General features: G+C 39.3%; 1 long non-coding RNA gene across 1 annotated transcript in view; it reads left to right on the top strand.

Annotated features, from left to right (window-relative positions):
* LOC122465982 overlaps positions 1 to 12,123 on the top strand; it is a 366,320-nt gene extending 354,197 nt beyond the window's left edge. The window contains exon 4 of the long non-coding RNA XR_006291147.1: positions 12,046 to 12,123. This is a non-coding gene — a long non-coding RNA (uncharacterized LOC122465982). The remainder of the gene's footprint in view (positions 1 to 12,045) is intronic.
* The last annotated feature ends 7,032 nt before the right edge of the window (positions 12,124 to 19,155 follow it).

The raw sequence follows: 19,155 nt of genomic DNA on the forward strand, positions 1-19,155 counted from the left end.
TTCTGACCAATTGTCTGTTGTCAAGAAGTTTAGCTAAAGCTTGGACACTCATCTTAACATTTTTTTGAAGAGTAATTGACATCCATTTTTAATAAACAGGGAAGCAGTGTACATGGAAATCCAAGCCTTGTGTAAGTATCTTGGTCTTTTGTACTTGATTCATATGTTGGCACCTAGATTTTGCTTGATTTATTAGAAAAATGATTGAAAAAATTGAATAACATATAAAAAACAAAACCAGGAGAGCAGTCTTGACACTTCAGGTACATTTTAAAGTGATATATTAAATTATTATACAACATTTTCATATACTTTTTGGGCTATTATGTTAAATAATCATGAGCTATGTCTATGCACTGCAAGAAAATACACTATTAACCCTCACCTGCCATGGACACCTGCAGCAGTTTCAAGTAGTTAAATCCCATATTTATGTATGGATTTCCACAAAGAGAACAAAATAGTTACTTTATAGTTACTGAATGATAAGACCAGACATCTGTTACACAAGACACACATTTAGAAGTGGGCCTTTTTTTACTGAGTTATGAGACTAAAATTTCTTCCTGAGAAAATGGCATTACATTCATTATATAAAGAACAAGACAATCATGTCTTTTATGCTTGTGACAGTAGTAATGGGACCACAAAGTTCCTAGCAATAGTGAATGAAAACACATTAATCTTTCTGACTCTCAAACATATTTCAAAGATTGCACTTAATCTTAGAGATGCGTAGCACATGTCTAACTGGAATGAAGACCAGCACTGTATGAAGACCAACACTCTAGTAGGGAATACTCTTCTGTGGTTTTGCACCATCTTTGATAATGCAATTTCTGGAAATTTTATCAAGTGTGGTATTTCCAGCGGTGTTATATCCAGTGATCCACATAATCAAATACCACTGATAGAATAAAGTCTTTGAATCAAACATTGAGCAAAGTTTATTGCATTAAATTTGTTATCCTTATCAATATACAGTAGATGTTGGTGAGCCAGAATTTAGGAAAATATTTGCAGATAGCAAGGGAGGTTGGATTTCCTCTACATTTATTCAGTGACTTGTGTTTAGCAGTGGCTCAATTGTAGCTGCATGGGAGTGCATCCCATGGTCATCTAGGAAATCAGAGACTGGAATAAAATACTACAGTTTTCTGATCAAACCATTTCCCTCCCTTATTGCCATGACACATTCTTCTGATGCTTTATCATTGTTGTAGAGTAATATATTAGTACAAGAAAGGCCTTTGTAAAACTAGACTACCCCAAAACATTTAGCATCTCTAGATTTAGATCCATAAGTACCCAGTGACTTGTGTTTAGCAGTGGCTAGAGTTAGAGGGGAAAAGTAAAATTTCTATTAAAATCTAGTTTGATTAACGTTGAGGGCTCAAAATGAACTAGCTTGTGATTTGTTTTCAGCCTGTTTCCTTACCCAGAGCAATTTTTAATTGTTGTAGGATCAACATTTGTCCTCCTGTTATATGCCAGCAGAGCTATATTTCTAGAGAGTCAGCCTTGAGATCACCTATCTTATTTGCCTGTATATCCTTATTATAACCCTTCTTCATTATTTTCTATACTTGGCTATTGCAGCGACCCTTCACCTCTTTCTCTGCAGAGATTGCTGCATTGTATTGCATCTGATACTGTTTTCTCCAAAAGCTGTTTGTTATCTCTGCTGTGTGCCAGGACCTCCTCTTGATGCCGTGCCAATGCATCTAAGTCATATTCTCAAATTGAAACCCATCTCCCCTTCACATCACATTACATCTCCTGTCACTTCTCTCAGCTCGTGATATGCCACTTTCAAGGCACTGCATAAACTACACATGAGAAACATAGACTGAAATGTAACATGAGCCCAAGATGCACAGTTTGGTCCTGGATCAGAACTTCACCATCCTATGGGAGTGTTTGGATCCAGAGCTCAGATCTGGATTCTAGGCTCTATCTGTTGAAAATAATGCAATTTATTTTTAGCTTACAACAAAGAACACAGTTTTACATTATCCTATATAATGTAAGATAGATATAAGCTGTGTTATCAAAATGTAATCTTTTATTCTGGATAGGGAATATACAAAGTGTAGTATTTATAAGTTGCATTTCATCTAACTTTTGATAGCTGACAGTACAACCTGTGGACCAGATTGCCCCTTCTCATGGATTCACCTGCTTGAGGGGAAATATTTGCAAAGATCTTCTGGCCAAGATCATCCCATTGGCATCAGTGATTTACCACCCAATGGGAAAGTTTGGAAAGCTGCTGGCAACTCCCCAGGTTTCCAGCACTGGCTTCAGCTGCCTTGGGATGCTTGGGGTGGAGAGCTCCATGTGAAAAGATATTGCAGCTCTAGACTATTATCGTTTCTGATGAATTTCCACAGGGCTGCGGAGGGGAGGATGTGCATTTCATCCTATTCCGGTCTTACCTAGTTCCCCTCCAGCTCACTCGGTCTCTGCAATCACCCTGGACGCTGTAGAAGGCCTCCACAGGGTTCCAGGGAGGGGAGTTGATGCCTCAGAAGCAAGATATGCATCGAGTATTTTCGGCATGAATGGATCTGTGGGGAACAGTTTTGACCTATGTTTTCACTTAAGTCAAATTTAATAGATTACATTGTTCAAGAAAAACTGCAAAAAAGGCAACTTTGTGCTTCATAGAGAGAAAGATGATGGTCATTGAGATAAAATTTCTATAGAACTGTTTTATGTGAAATAAATTCCACCAGCTGAGTAAGTCTTTTGTGAGGCATTTGACTCTAAGAGACAGCAACCAACATCAGTCTAAGGAAGGGTAGCTGCAGATGAGGACATTTATATGTAGCTGAGATCCAGATACAAGATGGATTTGAAGTGACACTTCTTTGAGCAGGCAAGCTATTAACAAGATTGTTCTTTGTCGAGGACATTCAATAACCAGATTGTCTATAACAAGATTATCTTGTGTGAGAGATAAAGTCTACATTTGTGCCATGATGAAGCAGTCTGGAATGGTAATAAACTATAGAGGCAAGATTGTGAACAAGTTGGTGTGGGAGGTTAAATAGAAGTGGATTCTGGCCCACTTATAAGAGAGTGCCTTTTTTTTTTTTTTTGGTTTCCTGCAGTATTTATTACTCAGGCTTGTCTAAAACTAATCTTATGGGCTCAGTTGGTGTCTCCTTCTGTCTCTCATTCTTTGTGTGTGTGTTCCGTGTGTATATAGGCATACATGAAATATATGTACCTTGTCAAGATTATATGAACCTGTGTTGCCCATTCTCTAATGAACTGGGACTTGCTTCTAGGCTGTAGTCTACATCAGGAAAGGTTTGCTGGTATAACTATCCATGAATATATGTCCTGGCAAACCTTTCTAGTATAGGCACAGTTTACACTGGCAATAATGTGTTTTGCCAGTTCTCCAAAGAAAATAAGCTGTACAGCAAAAGCATTTGATTGTGCTCGGGCTTTTGCTGGTATAAATGCATTGTAAAAAAATCATACCCTTAACTGAGATTATTATACTAGCAAAAGTTTCTAGTGTAGAGCTGGACAGTCTGTGTGTGTGTGTGTGTGTGTGTGTGTGTGTGTATAGTGGGGAAACGGGCAAGCTGAAGTTAGAAAAGACTGTGCATTCCTTCACTTCTATAAGAATGCAAAATTTACTGTATCACAACAGTGGCCAGTACTTGTTGCTTTTAGAGGAAGGTATAATCTCCAGTATTACACCTAATTATGAGTACCTGTTTAGCTCTTTTGACCTTCAAAACACTTTAAAAGCATTAGCTAATTAATCCTCAGACATGTCCAGAAAGGCAGGTTGGTAAGTGAATATTATTTCTTCAATGTAATAAATAGGTGAACAAAGATAGAGAGGCTTCCAGGGAGTTGTCCAAGTCCTAGAGGGAGTCAGAATTAGAACCAGAATTAGGAGTTGGGAGTTCCTGGCACCCAATTTTAGGTTTAGACCTTTTACTCTCTTTCACATGGTGTGAAATTTCTTCCTCCTCTCAACTGTTGGTCAATTTATGCCAGGAGCATGAAGACTGAAAGCCCTTGTAATTTTATTCTGATATGATTATCATCTAAGATCTAACCCCTTTTTAAATCTTTCTGAGCTACTGTATCTGCCTCAATGGACTACATTTTTATCCTGTAGTAATAAGTCCTACAAATTAACTATGTTTTCCTAGGTCAGCATTAGAGCCATTAGAAACTGATGTTTTTTTCTTTATGTGAATGCCAATTTTCCACTTACTGAAACACTTTCATTTTCACAAAAATCTAGAGAGAACAAAAAATGTTCCATTTTTTTGCAAATCCACAAAAAAATAATTGTCTTTGTTTACTTTTGGCTGACAATGAGAATTTTCATTTGCACAGTTCCAGTCACTACCTGACCAGAGATGAAGGATCGTTGTTAAAACCAAAAATAGGTTTGCTGAAGAGATTTAAGAATGGGATTGGCTCAGATGCACCTAGATTATGAGCATGACTTTAGCCTATTGGCTCTTCTCTGTTGTGTTTCTATGGTTGCTAATTTAGGGTCCAGCTCCATCAGGCCATTCCATGCTGATGACATACGTGGTTGAATTAGGGGTGCGAAGGGTGCTGCAGCACCCCCTCGTTTGAAGTGGTTTCCATTATATACAGGGTTTACAGTTTGGTTCAGTGGCTTTCAGCACTCCCACGATACACAGAATCCCTGGCTGATGGGAGGGGGAGTAGGGAGCCTCCTTCCTCTGACATGATCTATAAAAGGGTTGGGCAGGGTTGAAGTCCTTGTACTCAGAGGTGCTCAGAGACTGCACCCTCACTTCCCTCCATGGCACATTGTGACCAAAGGAGGAAAGGCGAGGGTAAAGAATAGGCAGAGCATGCTGGCCTTAGGAAAAGGGAAATATGCTGTTCAGGAGGGATGGTGAGCTCCCATGTGTGCTTTGCGAATGCCTTTCAGTGCCTCTCCCCCCGCCTGGTGCAGCTCAGGCTCACACCACCCACAAGAAAGGGCTATGCCTGAATAGCATGGCTGAGTCCTTTGGGATTTGTTTAAGTGGCTTAGGGGAAAAAATAACAGAACAGAAAAAATGTTTTGTGGGACTGTGATACCTCAGGACGAGAAAGCTACATTGCCCTGCCAAGAGGAAATGTTCTGTCATATTTTGGTTTTATCACTACACACATGTGGGTGGATAGAAGCAGCTCAACGGTTTTGTTACTGTCATATTTTCTATTTTATGTTTGTTTTTGTTTAAAACATTGGCATTGAGTTCAGGAGCCAGGAGAGGGAGACCCTGAAGAGGAAGAAGCAGATTACATTGATCTTTTCAGGTTGCTTTTGTTTTCCTCAGCTCAGCTGCTGTCAAGTTGTGCTGCTGGGGTCAGACACAAAATGTTCAGTTGTAAGTCAAGACTCTTTGTTTTTAGTTTCAAACTTATAACAAATGGGAGCCAGGTGTGCAGGCTTAGGTTTGGCTACTGTTCAGAGCTTGTTGCATTTATTTTTCATTGGTTGTGCAATAGTGACACTGGTTTGTCTGTACAGCCTCTGATATATAAGATATCTTTGTTTGTTTTCTTTCTCAGTCATTAATAGTCTGAAGAAGTAGAGGGAGATATATAAATAGCCAAAAAGTTTAAGATGTAGGGGTCTGTATGGAGTTTGAAGTTACCCTGGTGTCAGAATCCTTCATGTTCCTTTGAGAATCCACTCAAATTTCCCTCTCTTTTTCATGAACATCCATCTGGTTCCTCTATCTTTAAGATAGCTTCATAACAGATTCAAGTGTTCTAACCTGCCTGCTGGTCCAGACAGTCACTTAAAATGTTGCCTTTATGTCAGACTCTTGATGTCCTCTCAGCTGCCAGAACATAAAAGAGATCTGCTGGATTTCATTGGATCAGCACTCAGGACACATGGGAAGAAGAATTTTTTGGGTTCCCATATAAAGAAATGTATTACTAAAGGTAGGAGAACCAAAGAGCATCCATAGACATGTATATATGATCCTACTCCATTGATAGTTCCAGGAAAACACAATGCTGCAACAGGCTGAATTCTGCCTTGAAGATATAGCCCTCTGTGAGGACAGCACGGAGCTGGGTAGCACAGCTGAGACTGCCCACTCAAACAGTGCAACATGTGCTCCTTTCTGCTCAACTAAGACAGCAAAACTCTGTCCACTGTAGAGAGCAGTTAGGATCACTGTCTACCTCATCCCCACCTTGCCTTTATGATATTGCTAATAGTTTGGAGCAAACTGCATTCAAGGGACAACAAACAACAATTGTCCAACCCTTCCTTTGGGGAGGAAGATTACAGGCTTCTTGCATGGTTGTCCTGCTTTTGCACACACATAGGGACAAAGCACAACCTGGTCTTGAATACAGGATGCTAGAAGGCCCACATAAAATAGTGGGGAGAAGGAGGAGCACTCCCAAGAGCCATTCACCTCTGTTTTCCTGGGTTTAAATAATATTTTAGGACGTGAATGAAAATGACACCATTCTAATTTGACCACCTTACAAAACCACTACTCATTTGTCTGCACAAAAGAAAAGGCCTAGGACTGGAGTATTAGTAGGGGTGTTAAAGATGAAGATTTAGTTGTACTGGCAGAGCTGTGTGGAAAATCTTGCACAATGCCTACCTAAGCTATGTCTGGCTCAGGCTAATGTTATTAGTTTCCCACATTCATGAGCATTAAATTCATTTATGAATATTTAAAATAAAAATAAAAATGTTGGCAGTTAAGTAGAAGCAAATTATTTGTCATCTGCACCATTTGTCATTAATCAAAGACTTCTGGAATGTGGGAGGCAAAAAGAAAATAGCAATAGAGAGTGTTGCTGGTAGCTTTTTTTTCCCTGCTTTGTTTTCCTTCCTGAAGCTAATTTCAATATTTGTTTTCTCTCCCCTTTGTATATCTCTCCCATCTTAAAACTTCTCTCCCTCCCTTTCCCTGGAGTAATTGTGCTCCAGATCTTTCTTATTCACAGTCCAATTGTAGGTAAAATTTCCTAGGACTAAAGATTATTAGATTCCACAGTTTGTCTTCAGTAAGTATTCCAAATCACAACATTAAAAACAGAGTAGGGGAAGACGTTGCCTGGATTTTAGGGTTGGTTTTTGACAGGGCTGAAAATGACCTGGATTAGCTGAGGTGAGAGAGAACTCAAATCTAAACATAACTCCTTTGCTCACACTTTGTTTTCATGAGAATCCTCTCCCTCCCTCTCCTCCCCCACAACACAGAATGTCAAAGTCTGGCTGCAGCAATGCTCAAAATAATGGGCCATTGATATCTCTGCTGGAGCTAAAAAGGAGAGGAATTCTTCTGCACAGGGCCAAGAAAGATAATGAAAACATACCACACTTGCTGCTGCATCTTCATGCCTCCCTGATTCCTTTTGCCTCCTCCAAAACAAGCATGGGAAGGAATGGGCAATGGAGCCACACAGGGTTTGTCTTCAATAGAGAATGAACTTGCTGTTAATCTTGATAGATCCTTGCTTGGGCACCCTCACGAGTCATGTCCTGGTTGTGACAGACAGTGAGGCAGCCACCTCACTTGGAGATATAGGGCAGACCATGAGATAGCTTGCCTCTCTGTTTGCTAACTTGAGCTGTCCTCTGAGAGAACACTGGCCAAAGTCCCCATGCAACGATCGTTGCTGATCCTCCAATCCCCTCAGGTAACCTTCCATGGCACTCCAGTCCGTGTCCTACCTTGACATCTCCCCAGTCTCTGTAATCTGATCAGAAGTCGCCTAACTTCCTGTGGTGCTGCTTGGTGGTCTCAGTCCCAGACTGTGTCCTGTACCATACTCCCGCATTGGCCTTCCAAAAAATCTCGCATGCTTTAGTGCAGCAAGCTCTCAGGGAGTCTACCTTCACACCATGAAGAGAACGTAGACCGTTATGCATTGTTCTGGCATCTGACCCTCTTTGGCAGCACTGGTTCTGATGGCCCACAGTGGCTGTTAGGGGTTTGAAGAGATGGAGCTGAAGAAAAAGGACTGGATTTTTGGTCCATATACATTAGAAACCATGGATCATAGTGAGATTTAAAGCAGATTGTTCATTAGCTATACTACCGGTACATCTCTCTCAGCTGTGTGGAAGTGAAGCGTAAAAAATGTTGCCAAGTTAAATTTCTACTTAATCTTTTTCTTTTCTTTTTTCCCCCCTGTTATTGATGCTGTGTGGACTAAGACTATAAAAGAGATAATTTAAGGGCAAATCCACACCTGAAAAGTCAAAATCATAAGGTTTCCCCTTACAGAAGACTCCCTGGGGACCATAATATAGGGAATCATGGGCAATTTACTACTAGATGTGATATGTATCTCTCTGATATAAAAAAATCAATGATTTCCCTTAAAAAAAGGCCTCCCTGGGGACCAAAGAGTAGAAGGTCAGAACAGCTTACTGGTTTGCATGCCTGTCTGTTTGTTCTCTGATGGCAAACAGCACTATAAGTAATGACTATTCATTTGCTGGAAGAAAGCAGCAAGCAGCCCTGTGTGCTCCACCTTATCCACCACTGTGATACCATTATCTAGAGATTCTTATTCTGAAGAAGAATGAAGGATTTAAGGAATGAAATTGCACTCCCTTAACTCCCACACCTGCATGCTCAGACATACAGACACACACACTGTGTGTTATCTCATACATAGCTGGAATCTGCACAATATGATTTTCTCAGGGTTGGTCAAGGTAATGAAATATTTGACCAGCATGGTTGCTCACGTATACCAAAAACTCAAATATGTGGAAATGTCAGGTGCTAGATTAATTCCATTTCAGGAAAGATAGCTCAGTGTCAACCTTCCCTGGTGACTGTACACTTAGTGATTGTATTTTCTGATGTACTAAGAGCCAGTTTCCAAGAGCTTTCATCTTCTCTGAGGATTTTGTAAAAGAGCTGAACAAGAAATGGCATTTTCTCTCATTGGATTTCCCCTTCAAACATTCCCACACCTAGATTTTATCTTTGCATCATAACAAGGATCTCAAAGCACAAATGGTAATTTATAGATTTTACTCTATTACTTGAATCCAGCATTAGTCAGTTCCCTCCAGGTAATATTTGAGCAAAGGGCTCCCCTTATTGCCAGCAGATCTTGGGTGCATTTGTTTAATCTATAGCACTGAGAAATTATTCCTTTTAAAACTAACTTTGAAACTCTGATTTCTCATTAAGGTGTTTCCAGGGTAGTGTGAACATGGAGATGGATTTTCACCAAATGGTGCAAAATGTTTCCCCAGTGCATTCTGAATGGTTTTATACCTCTCAAATGTAGTCCTCCTGTGAAATTTTGAGAGACTGAAAATAATTCACAGTAAAATATGTGAAAACTCAAAAAGCAACTTTAATGTAAATATTTGAATTTCTGAGTTTTGAAAAAGCTCCCAATGGTAGTGGTAGTACTCCCTCAATGTCACCTCACCTAGAGAAATAAATAAATGCTTCAAATCAGTTCCTGCAAATCCTGAGTTCAACTGCCAGTGCTTGATTTTCACTATAATTTGCATTTATGTAATGAACTGGTGAGTGTATGTTATGTGTGCTCCTTTGTGCCTGATCCCAGCTACAGAGCCTGACTCTTTAACTCAGGCTGTAGTGACTCATGCTTTTAGCTCTGTTGGTCCCAAATCCAATTCCTGGTGTCAGCTAAAATGGAGACTATCACACTTACATTATTTAATGATGTCTCCTTTTCAGGATAGCATTGGAACACATTTTACAGAGGCAGAAACTGAGACCTAATTAAGTGGCATGCTCAAAGTCACATAACAAATTATATCAGAATCAGAAATTTTAGAAGCCAGGACTACTGACCCTCAAACATATGCATAATCAATTAGATGATAGTGCCTCTCAGCAAATTATTTGCCCTCCATGTATCTGAATTATTTATCTGCCCACTGTGTTTGTGGCTGTTGACATCTGAAAAGCTATTTGTTTGTTTTTAAATTTCCCCTTTGCTAGAGAGAACATAGGAGGGGAATAGAAACTTGACAATTCTAGCTGGAGAGGAACAGGAGTGGGGACAGTGGCTCTGCAGTATACTTCCTTCTTACCTGAGCTCTTAGAAACCTCTTAAGAGAGCTGGGCAAAATTTTTCAACCAAAACTTTGTGCAGCAAAAAATACAGACTTGATGACACCAAAATATTTTGTGAAGTGATGTAGATTTTGTTGACTTGTTTTGCTTTAAAAAAAAATCTTATATAGAAAATTGAAATGTTTCATATTGACATCTTTTAAACAAAATGTTAACATTTTTTATTCAAAATGACATTTTGTTTGGAAATTCCTTTAATTTTATTTATATTTTAAAAACATGTTTAAAATACTCAAAAACAAAATGAAACATTTTGTGTCAGGATGAAAAAAAGCATCTGTATGACCCAAAATGATTTTTTTCAGATTTTTCAGAATTGCCAGTGACCTAAAAATTCCATTAATGGCCCATCTCAGCAAAATGTTCCATTTTGGGGCTCTGAATCTGGAGGAAGTGAATGGGAGCATAGTCAGTGGGAAAGCCACTCTCTGGTAGCATTGTTCTCCCCTTCCCACAAACCCATAGCCCATCTGATGAAGATAATGCTGACTGAATCAATGTCAGCTTTCATAGATTCCTCTTTCATAGAGTGCAGCATCTTCCAGCAAAGGTGGGAAAAGAGGGGATTCCAGGAACTGTGGTATTTGGAACCATGCTGTCCTCAAGCTGAGGGGAGAGTCGGGTAGGGCTGACTTCAGAAGTGCCAGATTGCCTATGCATAGCTTGTGCCTCTAACAGCTTCCCTCAAATCTATTGAGATCTCTATGGAGTCACAATTTTGGGCCCATTGAAGTAAGGTGTATATGGGGGGAGAACACAACCCAACAGAAGAATGAAGAGAAAAATTTGCAAATTAAAATTAATGGAGTTTCCCAGCCGTATGTAGGGGTTTATGGGGTCTTGTGCATCAAGTACAGCTTTACAGGGGAACTTCTAAGATAAGGTACTTTATCCACTATTTAACTCCATATAGAGGTTGATTCAGATGCACAGATGAAATACATCATTTCAATAACATCTGTCTCTCCCATATAACAGGATTAACATTGCAGGATGTTGTGTAAAGGTAAAGCAAAGAAGGACTAAGTGAGGAAAGCTAAATACGTTCTGTACAAAGCTAGGAGTCCATGTGATTAGTGCGCTCAGTGGGAGTTACATGTCTTCAAGGATAAATATGAAAATTATTACAACAATGCATATTGTTGAACCAGAAAAATGTCTGGGGATTTAAAGCACCAGGAAAGAGCATACAGAAAAGAACAGACAAACTAAACTAAGAATAGGAAATTGGTAATACTAACGATAATTAGACTGGAATGAGAAATTGGATGACAGAACAATGACAGTATAGATGGTTGTTACAGACAATAAAGGGATATATTTTCTTTTCAGTGCAGATATGTTAATGTTAATAGAAGGTATGCACACAATGAGGGAAAATACTCCTTAAAGAAGTTGGGTTATTTCAGTGTCTTGCTGTATTTTCATGGGACAGTTAGAAAAAGTGGATTAGGAAATGTTGTTAGATGGATAAGAGCCCTATAAAATAGCCAGAACTTTGATTATAGTGGAATTTAATGGCTGAGGTTTTCAGGAGAGGGGGAAGGTAGGATGTTATTGAGGAAGGAAGTCCTTTTAAGGGCTTCCTTTTTCCTACCAGCATCAACTTGCCTGGGTTCAGCTTTAGCCAGCTGCTCTTCATCCATTTGCTGATTTTGGCTAGAGCATTAGGTTGATAAATGCTGTATCCTGTAAAGCATAAAGGAGAATATTTGCATATCCTTTTATGTTCCACAGAGTATTCAAAATATGATGTAAAATAATGACAGTATCATGTCAATCAACCCATTGAGTGTCAGTAAAGCTGCAGAGTGATTGACTTTCTTTGTCACCAGAAGAACTCTTGACATTATGATTCAGTCAGTTCACTATTTTGGATGAGTTATTGATGAATGTTTAGGTTTTTTCTTTACCCCAACAGTTATGAATTGAAGGAGCCTCACTAGACTTACTGATCACAAACTTTAGATACTGACTTCCATAATGGCCATACAGAACAACTGGGTACAAACTGTGAATTAGTGCCTGAGCTCCAGAAAAGGATCCATTCATTGTTCAGAACTCAAACCCACAAGCCCTCTGAGATCCAGCTCTGTGGCTTCAGATCAGTCAATACCTTCTCTTCTATGCCTCTTCCAGACACAAGAGTGATTTAATATTACTATACAACAAATGTGTGAGAAATTGCACGCAGGAGTCCATGTTTTGTAGCTGAGACATTGGCTAAAACAGGGCTTTCATCTCTATGACCATGAAATGCTGTGTCACAGGTTGAACTGGGCCCTTTCAGAGGGAAATGGTCCAGCCCAACTCTTCCTCAATAACAGCCTTGTGGTTGGGTCTGATTGAAGGCACCTGGTCTCTGTTAAGAGCATTAGATGAAGCTACAACAGGAGAACAACAGGCTGTAGAAGAGACTGAGATACCAGAGGCCACAAAACTCCAGAAAGTAAGGTTAGTAATGGCCTGCAGGGAACTGAATTGGACTTTGTAGACTTTGTTTTAGGACTCTGTGTTTTGTTTGTGACTTTGATTGGTATCAATAAACTCAGATACTAAGATGGGGTGTTTGAACACACAAAAACCTGTGTGTGAAGTTTATGGCGGAGCCCAGGAAGAAGGGAATCTGAGGCAGGGTGATTCAGAGCCACCCCATCTACAAAGGGAGTGCGTGGGAGGTGGCCAACTGTGGTACATGATGTTTATCAGCATCAGAACAGAAGTATTGCTCATATGATTGTATACAAAATCTTTATTTCTCCCAATCTCTTGTTATAATGATTTAATTAGGAAATAGGAGTTCTTTACCAACACAATGTTCTTTCTGTGATTTGAGACTATATTCCAGAGCCTTATTAAAGTTTGTTAGGATTTTCCGACTGGCATCTCCTTTTTTTGTTGGACAACAGACAGTTTCCTGTTTCCCAAAAAGCACACAGTACTTGCAAAGAAAATTCCCTACTGGCCATCTGAGGAGAGTGACCAAGCATAGTTTAAAATGTGGTTATGACAAAATACTCAGTTCCTGTAACATCTGTAATGCAGTAAGGCAAAGCATGGGTGCAATATGGTACCTATGCATACAGCAAAACGTCTTGGCATTCTTGGTCACATCTTGACATTCTGGTATTGAAAACAGTTTGGTGTCATTTGAAAACAACATTTGATTGGGTGGGCTGATCAGGAAGCTGGAATGCACGTTCTGAAGTAGGTTTGGATAGGAAGTGAGAAGCACAGGTTAGTTGTTGAAGATGAAGGAAATGGAATAAATAAGTGATGAAGTAGCATCATCATGAAGGTGAGATAGGCCAAGAGGATAATTCAAATACTAAAATGGAAGCAGATGTCAATAGACACAGCATATCTGGTCACTAGGAAATTCAATGAAAAGAATATTTTGGCTAAACAGGGCTAACAAGATTTCAAGCACCTAGGGTCAGTGTGATATCTTCATGTATGTCTATACCTTGCCTAGCACAGAGGGACTCCAGTTCTGGTTAAGTACAATTGTAATACAAATATTAAATAAATGAGAAGGTATAGGCCTCACTGATTTCCTCTGAAAATACAACTTTCTTGTAATCTCTAAATAGTGCTATCACAAATGAGTAAGGGGCGCTATTTTCAAGTAGTAAGTGGAAATTGTATACTTCGGCCCAGTAAAGGTGTACCTACTTACAGAGGCAGTGAATTTGGAATTAGACTTTCAAAAAATTAGAATTTGTGAAAAGGTACATAATTCAGCAAAGAAACTTATGTAATGACACAAATTGTCTGTGTATTCTCATATTCATTTTCATATCCTTTTCCTTGTAAAACTACTTCCAAGGTGCCTGCAATGAATCTAGCTGACATATAAAAATCCTTTTTTTTTTTTTGTTCTTCCCCTAACCCAGGGGTAGCCAACCTGAGTCTGAGAAGGAGCCAGAATTTACCAATATACGTTGCCAAAGAGCCACAGTAATACGTCAGCAGGCCTCCATCAGCTCCTCCCAACCCGCTCCCAGTGCCTCCCGCCCACTGGCAGCCCTGCTGATCAGCTGTTTTGTGGCATGCAGGAGGTTCGGGGGGATGGGGATGGGGATGGGGAGAGGAGCAAGGATATGACAGGCTCAGGGGACGGGGCAGGAAGGGGTGGGGTGGGGGCAGGGCCTGTGGCAGAGCCAGGGGTTGAGCAGTGAGCACTCCCGGCACATTGGAAAGTTGGCGCCTGCAGCTCCAGCCCCAGAATCAGTGCCTATACAAGGAGCCACATATTAACTTCTGAATAGCTGCATGTGGCTCTGGAGCCACAGGTTGGCCACCCCTGCCCTAACCGTTGTCTACCTGTCCGTCAATACATTGTTAATTTCTTGGGTTCATCCCTCCCGGAATGTGTGGAATGTGCCTAGCTGTGGGTGCTACTATAAACACACAAATAAGAATATAGAATGTATTTGGATGACCAAATGAAATGTACAATCTCAGATAATGTCTAAATTGAGAAAGGTTTCACAGTGGTAGCCGTGTTAGTCTGTATCAGCAAAAACGACGAGGAATCCTTGTGGCACCTTAGAGACTAACGCATCTATTTGGGAGCCCAAATAAATGTGTTAGTCTCTAAGGTGCCACAAGGACTCCTCATTTTGTTGTTGTTGTTTTTTTTAATTGAGAAAGATATAGTAAATAAATAATACCACCTGATATTTACTGAGTCAGTAACTGGAAAAAGGTGGTTTAATGTACAAATGTAAAATAATCTGTGGTCAATGAACCAAAACCACACATTAAATAGGAAAGTCAATCATGCCGCATACTGACCTGGAAAGGGATTTAAGGGCTATTGTAGAGAAAAACCTTGAAGTCATCAGCACAGGCTGTTGTTGAGCAGTGAAAAGGTAAAGAGAATTCTTCTAAGATGCATCATCAACAGTGGAATAGAATACAGATCAATAGAAAATATTGTATAAAACATTAGACTTCCTCTATAATACTGTATTCAGTTGTAGTCACCATTTTAGAAGAATATCATTACCATGAAGACTGGACTTTGGGAAACAACTAGAATGATTCCAAGTTTTAAGAGTATTTGTTGTCAGGAAAAGCCGAGAAGTTATTCACTGAGAAACATCTTCTTATTGAAGAGAAGAGAATGTTGAGGTAACTTAGTAGATGTTACACTGGAGGAGGAGTTTCATTAGATAAAACAAAATAACTGTTCACACAGTTTGGGGGTTTAGAAATAGAGACTACATGTTAGTAATTTCATTGTAAACACCAGGAATTCAGGCAGAATTATTTAATAATTCCAGAGTAGTAAGTATATACAACAAGTTGCCAAATTGGCGACTGCAAAGAGTATAAATAAATGTAAGAGACAGTTTGACATTTTTATGGAAAGGGAGGCGATTGAAGGGAACGGTGACAAAGCAGTGGACAGGCTGGTTGAGAAAAGTGGTTTCTTCCTGTCCAGCAATTTCTTGTGTCCTTATGTCCTTTAACACTTTTCATTATGATTCAGAGGTACTAGTACCTTAATGTCCTCAATCAGTTTAAAGACTATTGAATTTGATCATTCCGGGCTCTTTTTATCTTTGGAGAGCCCTAACTTATTTTTAGTAGAATGGTAGAGCTAGTGCATGCAACCCATTTTATTCATAACCTCAAGTCTGGTCCACAGTGACTTTTAGAAAGAAGTAAGGTCCCATTTTTTTTACCTCCCCACATACAGGGATTTATCCTGATTTATCATCATCTCTCTTCTGCAGCTGTGGTTTACAAATGTTTGAAAGGAAGTAATATAGCCCAATAGCGAGGATCAAATGTTGTGCCCACTTCTGTAAGGAAGTGGGAAGGAGAGGAGTCCTTAATATGACAGGCTTTTGAGGAATGTGCATTCATTCTTGGGTATTTTTTGCAATTTTAATATACTGTGCTTCAGCAGGGGGTGCTGAATCACATTTGCAGGAACTTCCAAAAATATCACGCTTAAGGCAGGTACAATGTCTCTTGATGTAGGCTTGGTCATAGCCATTCCTATATCTTTTGAATGGTGCAGGATGCAGTCTTACAGGTGGAGATACCTTCGCTGGCAAGTACAGAGAAGAGGATAGGATTTTACCTCAACTTCACCTCAGCCCATTTGAGGAGGCTAGTACAAATGTCAGTGCTAGTGAGGAGCAGTCCTTTCACTCCTGAATCGTCGCCCATCCATGCATTTCTAGGTACAACCTGGCCATAAGGCCTTTTGTGGTTTATTTTTAATACGATCTACTATACAATATCAATCAGCCAAGTGAAGATCATTTCTGTAAGGGTTTCAGGTGGACCACTGACCATGATTGCTGAAATCTTCCATTAACAGTGTTATATGTAAAATATGAATTCATGTAGGCCTGTGTGATTGGGGGAGATTGCGTAAAAGTATAAAGGAAATATCTGGCACTTAGCCATTTTTTTTATGAGAGTTACTGAATCAGGATCTCTCTTCATGAAGCCTAATTCTTGCTGAAGAATCCCTTTTTGCTATTAAATTCAAACCACGTGTTATATATAAAAAAAAAATTCTGAAGTTTCTGATACAGTGCTGATTGTCCCTGCTAGAAATAGCTCAGCCTGTCAGTCACTGAATGAAGTGCTGGATCAGGACGAGGCAATTCTTCATGGTGAGAAAGGAGGGCCTGTCAGGAACAGCAACATTGATCTAAGTAGGAAAGCTATGAAACAAAAAAATCAAGAAAAAGACAAGAGAGCAGATAGACAGGTACATTTGTATCTTCCTGTTCTTAGGCAATTTTCTTCACTTGCTCTATTTTAATTAGAGGTGGGCCAAAGCCTGCAGCTAGATTTTACCCCTCTCAAAATGTCATAATTGGGAGTGAGTTTTCAAGTTGAATCTTTGGATCCAAACCTGCCCTTATGATTTTAATTCAAAGCCAGAAAAGGCATATTTTCTGGCTTCAACAAAACCAAAAGCTCACTAGCTTACCAATTGTTCCCGTAAGGTTGCCTTCTGACACAACATCCTCCCTCCTCAGTCCTACCCTGAATTTAATTCAGATCAAATGCTTTGTCGATTTCGAACTTTAATCTCATAGTCTAGAAGTAAAATGGCTCTCCGTTGGAAGGGAAAAACTTAACCAAAGCATCTAAAACTCTTCAATTTTCTCAGAGGCTAAGGAGTCCTATTGTTGTCCCCTTCCATTCTATATTTGACCCCAACTTTCATATTAGTATTGTATTAACTGAGATAATTCCAGAATTAAACTACGTTCCTAGTAATTGTACAAACATATATTTGAGAAGTCTAATAAAATCAGTGGTGATATTGTGTGTATATATACATGTATCTAATACAATCTAATGATAAATATAATTCCAATAATAAAAGTAAAATAATAATGATATCATGTCATATTAAAACTTTCTGTCATTCATATTAGGGCCCTGTCTAAATACTGGAGAAAGATGACAGATTTCACACATTAGTCATGGTAAATGCTACATTTCACAGTCATCGACTATTAGAAACTTGTCTAGAAATCTAGTTAGAAAGAAAAGGTGGATGATGTAATATCTTTTATTGGACCAACTTCTGTTGGTGAGAGAGAAGCTTTCAAGCCACACGCAGCTCTTCTAGTTAGTCATTTTTATTATTAAAAGAGGTTTTCAAATGATTAAAAGTTTTTTTCTAATTAATCTGAATTTAGGATTATGAACGACACTTGAAATTTCAATTTCAAAATTAAAAAAATGCAGTAAATTTTATTTAAAAGCTTTAGAAGTCTGCATTCTGAATACAGATTTTTTTGTACTCTCTATATATGCCAATCTGCAACAATGACAGTGCCAAAAGTGCAATTGCATAATTAGATTTTACATTTACATTGTATTGTAAAATATAGAATCAAATGTATTATGATCTATATGGAAATTTACTGTATTTGTAGCATGTTATTTTTATTTGGCCTAAAGAAGCCATTTATTATTTTTTTTACATAAAACTGATTTTAGAAATGACCCCCAAAATCTAGGGACATATCCTCAGCTGCTGTAAACTGTGCAGCTCCATTGAATTCAACAGAGAACGACACCAATTTACATTACCTAGGTGAATGTCTATACCGCCTTGTGGTTTGGACTCTGGAGGTGTGACTATCAGAGCGCACCAAAGTGCTGCACTGCAACTGCCCCGTGTGGGCACAAACTAAAAGGTTCCTAGTTCATATCAATGTAGTCCTCTTCAAACAGGACTAAATTAATGAGAACGCAGTGTCCACACTGGGTAGTTGCTGTGCAGCATTTTGATGCAGACTGATGTTCAAACTCCTGTTGTCCAGACTCCAGGGCAGTGTAGACAAGACAGAATCTAACCTCCACTCTATCACTGGAAAGCATCATAAACTGCTGAGGTTTCAGCATCGATTGTGGTTATTACATTCCCCAAAAGCTATAATTGAATATCCCTTTTGACTGTCTCCCTTATCCTGTCACTTTCTTGGCTAGAAAAGAATTCTTGTTCCAACACATCTTCTTTAACAATTCAGATCTATGCCCTCCACTAATGATGATTTTAGGTATCATTGTCATTGTCTGTCTCCATCTCCCCCCGTCCCCTCCCCCACAGTTTTCAAACGTAACTGTTATTTTTAGTGCCTCCGTTTTTGGATGCACAATGTATGACACCTTAAAGGGACCTGATTTGCAGAGAGTATCCATGCATCCAAAATTCCTAGTCATTTGGAAAATCTTGGCAGTTTTTCTTCCATGTGTCTGAGACCCTGTGATTGCCCATGCTACTCAGAACACAAGCTTTAGAAACACAAAAAGTGTCTCAACACTTCCAAATCTTTTAATTACTAAGCGGGATATGCAGTAGGAAATTAGGCCTATGCTAACCAGTAGCATGAAGCTTTGTAATTCATATTGAGGGGCATTAAATATGGCTTGGGTCATTCAGTCTGATCCTGCAATTTACAGGACTTCTTATTACTGTATCTTTTTCAACTGTCCTTTCTAACAGGTTCCTAAATATCTGTGGGGGGCACCTCCC

Source organism: Chelonia mydas, chromosome 5 (assembly GCF_015237465.2).
Source record: "Chelonia mydas isolate rCheMyd1 chromosome 5, rCheMyd1.pri.v2, whole genome shotgun sequence".
In the NCBI taxonomy this organism is placed as follows: Eukaryota; Metazoa; Chordata; order Testudines; family Cheloniidae; genus Chelonia; species Chelonia mydas.